Below are 9,975 nucleotides of genomic sequence, written 5' to 3'. Positions count from 1 at the left end.
TGAGATGAAGTCTTGTCATCCTCATTCCTAAGGACCATTCTGGCTGTACTTCTTCCAAGATAGATTTGTTCATTCTTCTGGCAATCCACGGTGTATTCAATATTCTTCTCCAACACCGTAATTCAAAGGCATCAATTCTCCTTTAGTCTTCTGTATTCATTGTCCAGCTTTCACATACGTATGATATGACTTAAAATACCCTGGCTTGGGTTAAGTGCATCTTAGTCCTGAAAGTAACATCTTTGCTTTTTAACACTTTAAAGAGGCCTTTTGCGGCATATTTGCCTATTGCAATGTGTCGTTTAGTTTCTTGACTGTTGCTCCCATGGGTGTTGATTGTGGATCCAAGTGGAATGAAATCCTTGACAACTTCAGTATTTTCTCCATTTATCATGATGTTGCTTATTGGTTCAGTTGTGAGAATTTTTGTTTTCTTTATTTTGTGGTGTAATCCATAATGAAGGCTATGATCTTTGATCTTCTTCAGTAAGTACTTCAAGTCCTCTTCACTTTCAGCAAGCCAAGTTGTGTCATCTGGATATTGTTAATGAGTCTTCCTCCAATCCCGATGCCTTATGGTTCTTCATATAATCCAACTTCTCGGATTATTTGCTCACCGTACAGATTGAATATGTTTGGTGAAAGAATACAACCCTGATCCACATCTTTTCTGATTTTAAACCACGTAGTATCCCCTTGTTCTGTTCGAACGACTGCCTCTTGGTCTTTTTACAGGTCTCTCATTAAGTGCTCTGGAATTCGCATTCTTCACAATGTTATCCATAATTTGTTATGATCCACACAGTCAAATGCCTTTGCATAGTCAATACAATACAGGTAAACATCTTTTTAAAAATTTTTAAATTGTACTTTAGATGAAGGTTTACAGAGCAAATTAGTTTCTAATTAAACAATTAATACACATATTGTTTTGTGACATTGGTTCCCACCCCATGACATGTAAACACTCTCCTCTTCTCAGCCTTGGATTCCCAATTATTAGCTTTTCTGTCCCCTCCTGCATTCTCGTCCTTGCCCCTGGGCTGTTGTGCTCATTTAGTCTCATTTTGTTTTAGGGATCTGTCTAATCTTTGGCAAAGATTAGATGTGATCCCTGTCAGAGCATTCAATGGTGGTAGCCGGGTTTTGCTGGACTCAGCCTGGTGGAGACTGTGGTAGTTGTGGTCCATTAGTCCAAGGTAAACATCTTTCTGGTATTCTCTGCTTTCAGCCAAGATCCATCTGACATCAGCAATGATATCCCTCATTCCACCTCCTCTTCTGAATCTGACTTGAATTTCTGGCAGTTCCCTGTTGATGTATTGCTGTAACTGTTTTTGAATTACCTTCAGCAAAATTTTACTTGCATGTGATATTAATGATATTTTTCAATAATTTCCACATTCTGTTGGATCTCCTTTCTTTGGAATGGGCACAGATATGGATCTCTTACAGTCAGTTGGCCAGGTAGCTGTCTTCCAAATTTCTTGGCAAAGACAAGTGAAGGCTTCCAGCATTGCATCCATTTGTTGAAACATCTCAACTGGTATTCCATCAATTCCTAGAGCCTTCTTTTTTGCCAGTGCCTTCAGTGCAACGTCTTAGCCTTACTTTATTTCCGATCTAGTTAATATTAACATTCTTTGCGAGCTTTGGCTACTCAAGAGGGGTTTTTTTACACTCTCTTTTGAAGGAAACTTTCTTACTGCTTGGAGTTGAGCTGAAAATGGCTCCCCCATAGCACAGCATAAGAAACGTCTTGTGTAACACCATTAAATACTTCCCTCCCACCCTCACTGTTACTGTTAGGTCACCTCCTACACACTATGATATGAGTTACTTCCAAGTGTTATTCCATGTAATCCTTACAACATCCATATATGGTATGATCACTACTTAATAAATGAAGAAATGGAGGCTCAGATTATGAAGTCTCTGTGGTCACCACTGTACTCTAGCTTCCTGAGTACACTTCTGAGGGCCTCTTTACCAGTGTCCAAGTCAGCAAAATATCTCCTTTCCATTACCCATATAAACCAACTAGATTGTTAAAATGTTCACCTTCAGCTTCTAGGAGAATACTCTGTAATCAGCATCCTGGGAAGAATCCTGGAGCACAATAATTTTAGAAGTTTCACTTGTAGGGAGTTGAAAAGCAAGTAATATTAAGATCTGTCTTGTTCTCACAGTTACAGAAGACTTGGAAAATAAGTGAGAGGTTTTTTTTTTTTTTTTCGTCTTCCAGAGAGCAGCCAAGCTTAGAATTCCAGAAGATGGGCCTTTCTTACCCTCAGGGGGAAGTTTCTAGTTCTTTGTTTTTGAAAATCTAAATTTACTAAGGAAATGGACTGTCTCAAAAGGATTAGACCTCCAAGGACCAGAGGAAGGAGATACCACTTGAACTTGGAAGGAGAAAGCTGAATTTCCTCACTACCATCCCAAGATGTCTGTACCTCAAATGCCAGGATAAATGCCTAAGGAAACTGTACACTAGATCCAATCTATGGCAAAAGATCCTGTACCCCAGCTTGGCAAGAGGCATGGGAAACACTTGCTTTCATATAGCCCACTGCGTGTATACGTGTGTGTGTGTGTGTGTGTGTGTGTGTGTATGTGTATTTATTTATGTCTTGGATAACAAGCGTGTCAACGATATTAAGGATTGGATACATCCTCTGGGACTATTGAATAACCCCCTTAGAGAGAGGTAGAGCTCCAAATATATCAAAGATTCAATGTGTCAACACTCTGATTAGTGAGGGGCTTAGCACCAGAGTAAATTTGATTTAGGACAAATAAGGTGAGGTGGCATTTCTTGCTTCTGAGTGTTAAACAAATTCATATCCATCACACATCTGTTGAGAAAATTTGGCCACTATCATTTAATTTTAGCATAATATATGGATCCAAACTTAGTTTTGAGTTGAGGACTGAAGGACTGGGAAATGAACAAAGGATAGAGGATATAGTTAAAGATAGTTGTTAGTTGCTGTGGAGGCAGCTCTGACTCATGGCGTCTTTATGTATAACAGAATGAAATGTTGCCCAGTCCTACGCCATCTTCATGATTATTGGTATCTTTGAGTTCATTGTTGTGGTGATTATGTCAGTCCATCTTACTGAGGCTTTTTCTTGTTTTCGCTGACTCTCTGCTTTACCAAACATCATGTTCTTTTCTAGCAATTAATCTTTCCCGATGATGTGTCCAAAGTAAGTAGGAAAAAAAAAAAAAAAAAACAGCCAAAGTGTCACTATCCTTGCAGCTAAGGATAATAGGTGGAAAGAAAGAAGGGAAGGAGAAGAGAATGTGTTTAGGAAAGACAGCCAAGGCAGGAAGAGCAGGCCTGGCTGCAGCCTGTGAGTTGGGCATACGCCTGTGTAGGGGGATGATTGTGTAGTGAATGTGTGTGGGAGTGATTAGAGGTATTTGCAATGGGTGGGAGAGGAAATGGGAAAGATGACAATCTGGGCACCATTTTCTAGTTCTGCAAATGGTTGAGAATTCCCATGGTTATTCTTGGTGTGAACTTCCAGATTGCTTATGATCCTAGTTATTGAGGGACATGGCAGTTATGGACACCTATGACTAACAGTGCTGCGCTGCCTCTTCACTAATGCCTCCAGGCTCTTGAGGAATAAGAAGCAGAAAGCCAAAAATAGCATCTTATTGAGAAGTTGAGTAGACCTGCTTTGGATTGCCTGTCTAGTCTACTTTTTCTTTTTTTGAAACTGCCCCCATCACAGCCCTTGCTGAAGGGATGGACCTGTGTAGCCATGGACTCATGATATCACTACCTCTCCAGCTTCCTGCTTCTGCCACAATCTATTGTTATCAGAGATAACCCCAATCTGCTAGAGACAAATCATATTCCCTATCTTGCGAGTCCGATATTTAAGACCTGGAGCATGTACTCATAGGGTGGTACACGCTTGAATGTAGAAGTCACGTAACAATAGGGCCGGATGGGGTGCATTTTCAGCCATGTGCCTGCCTGATTAATTTGTAAAGGAAGTTGGCCCTCAAAGGGCCAGAGAAGGAAACAGGCAGAGAGAAGCAGGGAAGATAGGCCAGTTGACTTCAGAGGAAGAGAATAAAAGAGAAGCAGAGTAGCTGCCTGGGTCACTGACAACTTCTGAGTTCTTAAGTCATTAAAGGCCAAGCAATGGTATATTTCCTTGAGTTTTTCCTATATCTTTCCAATTGCCCTACTTTATTTGAGCTAATTTGAGTGGGTATCTATTCCTTGCAATCCACCATCTCTGATGAAGAAGAGAACCTATTACTTAATGAATGGCTTTTGTAAACAGGCATCTTGCTGAAAATGACTGACTTTGTTTTAGCTCTCTGCAGGTACACAGAGAAACTTGTGAGGAGATGCTATAATCCTAGGGAAAAAAGTGCTTATTCAGCCAAAAATTTCATATTAGACACTGTGCTAGATGCTTTACAAATCTTTTGTCATTTAATCCTCATAAGAATCCTTCAGAGTATGTAGCTATTATCCCTATTTTACAGATAAAAAAAGAGAGACCTGAAGAAGTTAAGGATAAAAATCTTATCGTTTTTTCACTCTACGTGCTCTCTCATCTGACTTCATTTAATCTGAAATATTAAAATTTTTCTCTCCCCATGGTATTGGCTTAAAATTTTGTAGTTTTCTAACCTTAGTAAGTAAGTAGGGAATATTTTTGAACTTGGAAATATTATACATAATTCTCTGGGACTTGAAGAATTTTTATCTCCACTTCTGATCTGGGACCCTCAGATTCTGAAGCAGTTCTGAAAGTGTGAAAGTATTACTGAAACCAAGAGATTCAGAAGATGCTAAAGGAATCTGGATGACCTTAGGAAGAATGCAGAGTGTTATCCTGAAGAGCTGAATATTCTTACTGGTGGATTGTTAGCTGAGCAACTCTCAGGAGCCACTTGATTGGCCAGGATTATATAACTTAAGAAATTACTGGAAGAATGCAAGACATTGCTTATGAGACTTATAATTTACAGGGAAAATATCTTGGAATCTGCCCCGAGGACATTCTGAATGGATTCCAAGCACACCATACTGTTCTTTACTGATTAATGTTCTGTTTAGTTTAATCCTGCTGTTTTGTAGTTTCAGTGCCATCCTATAACTTCAGAGAAATTCCTGGAGGCAAAATTAGAATCTGTCCCCTATTCTCCATCACCTTAAAGAACTTACTGTTGAAGACTGTGAGAAACTGTTTTAGGAAATTATGAGATGCTTAAATCTGTCCATCAATCAAAATTTTCCCCGGTTCTTAAGTTCTTATGTAGCTTATAGGATATTTTCAGGGAAATTTCAGGTAGAGCTCAAACTAGTTGCGATATAATTATAGTACTTAAAATCTATGTTGAGCGTGATCTTAATTTCTGAAGGAAACTGAATATCTGCAGATTTAGAAACATATTTTCCAAACAGAGAATTTGGATTTGAGCTTCTTCAGTTTGGTGCAGGCTATAAAGTCGTGGCTGCTATGATTTTTGGTCACATGATATGAATGAGGAGACTTGCCCACTAAACAGAGCTGTAAGTGACCCTATTAGGGGATGCCCATGAAATGCAGGCTTTCAGTTTATTATAAATCACTTAACATTTTTTTTTTTCAGCTGGAAAACCCCTGAGAGAGATCCACTTTCCCATCAGATTTTCATTAAGATCTCTTTACCTAAACCTCTGTCTGTTCCCCTGCTCTTGGAATGTCTTGAGAATCAATCATTCCATTTTATTTGCCTGAATGTCATGGAAATATAAAAACACATGGTCAAAGGTTTGTGATTAGTTAACCATAACAAGCATACTTTATATTTGTTTTTTTGTGTAGCTGTGGCATTCAGTTATGAAAGCAAAACTTGTTGGCACTTGCTTCAGTGGGAGCTGTGAAGACTAAAAGTTGTCTTAGAATGTAATAACTCCAGGCCCTGTTGAATAATGATGATGATGATTTTTTTTTTCAAATTTCTCTTACAGTCAATATTACTCCCACGATATGCTGTAGTTACCAATCTCTGAAAGTTAATACCGTGTAAATACAGCCACAGACTAATAACTGAATGTACTAGTCTCTGGTTTCTAATATTCTCAGACTCCTCTTTGTTGGGATATAATTAAGCGGAAGTAAAGACACTGAAAAAGATTTAAACAATTACATGAAATATTTGAAAATTGCAACCAGCCTCACTTTGAAGGTCAAAAGTTTTATCCATTTTCCTTTTCCTGGTTTTATAACTAATATCAATTCAAGCATTTGCCAAGTATAATTCAGACTTTCTGGTTACAGGCCAAGTTTTCACACTAAGCATTATAAATTTGCAATGAATTAATAACATTTAGTATTCATGGTAATAACACTGATCATTATGAAAAGATTTAATATTCATGAGGGTTACTCTGCTATTTTCTCAGGTGCCATGATAATTTTTAATAATAATTCAGCATTTCTTAATGGGCAGTTGGCATAATAGAATGTGATCCTAGACTTTTGGTTAAAGGCTATTAGGGGAAAGAAAGCAGGACATTAATTCGAATTTTAAAACTTGATCTTCCAGGAGGGTGTTTGATCGTATTATTCTGTATTATTAAAACAAGCTGTCTCTGTTAAATGGCTCTGAAAAGTCAAATAAATCTCTCCATTGCGTATACAAGCTGACAACTGGTGCAGTTCACAGTTTAAAAGGGGAGAGAAAACAAAAATATCTGCAAGTCCATTTTTCTGAGGGAAAAGTACTTTTCGTATTTGTGTCAGACTTGGCCTTTGTGTCCTTAAATTTGCTTTTTACTGGCGCGTACACTTCAGAGTGGTGTTTTTTTTTTCCAGTACACCATCTGTTTCCTTGCAATTGGGGATGGTTGAATAATTTCCTGAGGAATTGCTGACAAGATGTGGCCCAGGAACAGTAATCCAGCAGGACCAGATTTCTTATTAAAATCACTAAGCTCAGCTGTGTTACAGCAAGCTCTTGATTTAAGGTGGTCACCCTGGGCTGGCGAAGGTCAGTGGCCAGCAGCTACCCATTTTTTTCTAAAAATAGGGCAGTGATATCCATGAATACATGCTGTAAATGGTCCCATGTACAGGGCCATTTAGGTGCGAAGGAAAGTGTCACTTGTCCCAACAGGATTTTTTCCCAGTCACCTCAGTAGCAGGAAGCACCTCTGTTTACCTTCACAAAGTACCAACTCTCACTCCCTGAGGTAACTGAGGTGGGGGGTGGGGGGCATTTCACACATCGCGTCTGTTTTACCTCAGGTTATTTCCCTTTCCCTCTCCAGTACATGGATGGACTGGGATATGTATATTTGCTTTTCTGGAATTTTCTGTGTTTCTTCTAGCAGAGTCTGACCCTCTTTCCTAATTGTTCCTGAACTGCTGATTGATGGAATGGGAAGTATTTAGAATCAGCAAGAATTCCAAGCAGGGTAGATTGAGATAAGGACTTTCCCTATATTATTCACTTAATGTTCACACAACCCTATGACTTAGGCATTATTATTTTTTTCATTATACAGATGAGGAAACTGAGTCATGGAGCATTTAATAAATTGCACCCAAAACATACAATTAGTAAGTAATGGACTAGGGATTTGTATTCCATTGCTGGCTTTCTTTACCATCTACACAGCATATAGTCTCATAATTCTGTATCCCTGGAATAGTGTGTTCTAAAATATAGTTAACCAGTCACCAAGATCAGATGCATCAGGAATGACTGTTAAAAAATGAAATTTCTGCCCCCTACCCCAGACTTACTGAATCAGAATCTCTGGGTTGGTGGGGCCTGAAGTTTTTAACAAGCTCCCCTGGTAATTCTGATGCATACTAAAATATGACAACCACTGTCCTACAGCATAATAAATGTTATTTAATTAATTGGTTCATTAAATATTGAACAGTTAAAGTCATTACAAAGCTAAGAGTAGAGCTGGACGAAATTAAAAGTAAAATCTAAAGCTGTGGTAGGATTGGGGGTGGTGTCGAGGCTCAGCAAAAAGACAAAGGCAGAGACCTCTTATATGGAATCATTTGCAGCAAGGTTTTGACATCAAATTTTGGTACAGTAGCAATGACGGTGTTAAACTGAATACTCTCCTATTCCTTTGTTTTACATTTCAGCTGTCCCAGATGAAAGTTGGCCCCAACATTTGACAAGCTTTTTGCTAAAGTCTCTTACTTCTCTTGAAAAACCAGCAGATGCGACAGTACTGAGCTTGCATGTACAGTTGCTCTACATTCAAGTGCTTATAATAAGAAAGTCTCTGTTTATATTAAATATTCAGCATGCCATATTTGTGCTTAATGTCTCCATAAATATTTGACTAAATTTGGGATGAATCTCTCAAGATACACTACAAATTTGATTTTCTAGTCAGCCATCTTTAAGTAAAAAAGAGACTTTAGTTTTTAAATTGTATAGCTTCTCAGACTGAATTTGGTAAGGTTTGCAAAATAAAACTAGTGTTGAACTCAAGAGTCCATAATAAGAAATTTGAACTGGCTGTAAAAAAATGAAGAAGAGGAGTATTTGTTATAAGGGTATAAGTGTGTCTCAAGAAGCCCAATGGCATGAATGCTGTCAGGCCTTAGTACGTGATTAGAAACTTGAATGAAGGCCCCAGAACTTTCTCCCTCTCTGTGTCAGAAGTTTACTCTAGTTCTCTGTATCACTTTTCTGTGGTATTTCTTGGACTGCAGGGCTGGTGCAAGGTGGCCACCTCACAGTTCCCTATTTTACATCTCCTCTATTCAAAAGAAGAACCAGGATTATAGCTTAGATCCCACTACCAATTTCAGGGATAAACTGGCCTAGCTTGTGGGAAGCTCCAGTCAGCAGTTGTCAAGTCTATGTTTGTGTGTGTGTGTGTGGTGGGGGGAAGGGGGACATGGGGATGGAGCTATGAGAGAGGGTCTTATATCCAGTAGGTAGGGAGGAGATTCCTAGCTTTCTAGTGAAGAATGACTGGGAAGACTGTCCGAAAGATAATTCTTCAAGAAATTAGCAAAATGCGCTTTGTCAATGCGTAGAGTCTTGTTTGCTCTCTGCGTGAAAGAGAGGTGAAAGATAGTAGTGGATCACGGAGTGCAGGAAATGCACCTTTGCAGAGAAAAGCCAGTATTTAATGGATTCTCCAAAATTTGGTAGCAGTTTCTTTCCTTCCCCTTGAGGAATCTTCTCTCAAGATTAATCATAATCCATCCTGGAAAACAAACAAAAAACGATTATTGTGAGAGGTATGGATTTGTATGTAATGCATCCTGCAATTAATGACTCAGTATTATGTATATAACTTTTTCTGTATGACTTATTGTCGTCATCTTGAAGTAATATTTGCCATGAGCATGGAAAGAGTAGTAATGTTTCCAGTTTGACATTGAATTGGGTGGTAAAAGTCCACACCTATTTTATCAACCATGACTTCTGGACCAGGGCTCTTTACGAAGTATGTGCATGACACAGAAGAACTAATATTTGATGGCAACTTCTCTCAGTCATTTCCATAAATCTTAGTGGTCAATTCTTGTTATAGAACGAAGATGAAAGAAACTTAATGCTGTACCATCCTGACAAACTCAGCTGCTGGTCTCAAAATACCAGGCTTGATGGATCTCTCAATTGGAGGGAGAAGTAGTATGTTCTGGGATAGCTTTGATGTCTTCGTTTAGTAAGTATTATTGTATATGTCAGAGGTTACACACTGGTCACCTGTGGGCTGTACTTGTCCTACAAATGTGTATGAATAAGTGTGCACATGTGGAGGGAGTATATGTATATCTGTATAGAGAGAGTTTTAAAAATGTTTAATTAGTTACCAACATTTAAAGGTTTGAACATTTAATATAAAAATTCAGATTTCCAGCTTTTCTTGAAGATTCAGGAGGTGTGGCAGCACACAGCTTACATATCTATAAGGTAATATTGGCTAGAATTCTGGAGTGAGGGCCCATTTAGGTGAAGCA

This window comes from Trichechus manatus, unplaced genomic scaffold, assembly GCF_000243295.1.
Source record: "Trichechus manatus latirostris isolate Lorelei unplaced genomic scaffold, TriManLat1.0 scaffold00007, whole genome shotgun sequence".
NCBI classification, from domain to species: Eukaryota; Metazoa; Chordata; class Mammalia; order Sirenia; family Trichechidae; genus Trichechus; species Trichechus manatus.
This window is presented reverse-complemented; position numbering follows the sequence as displayed.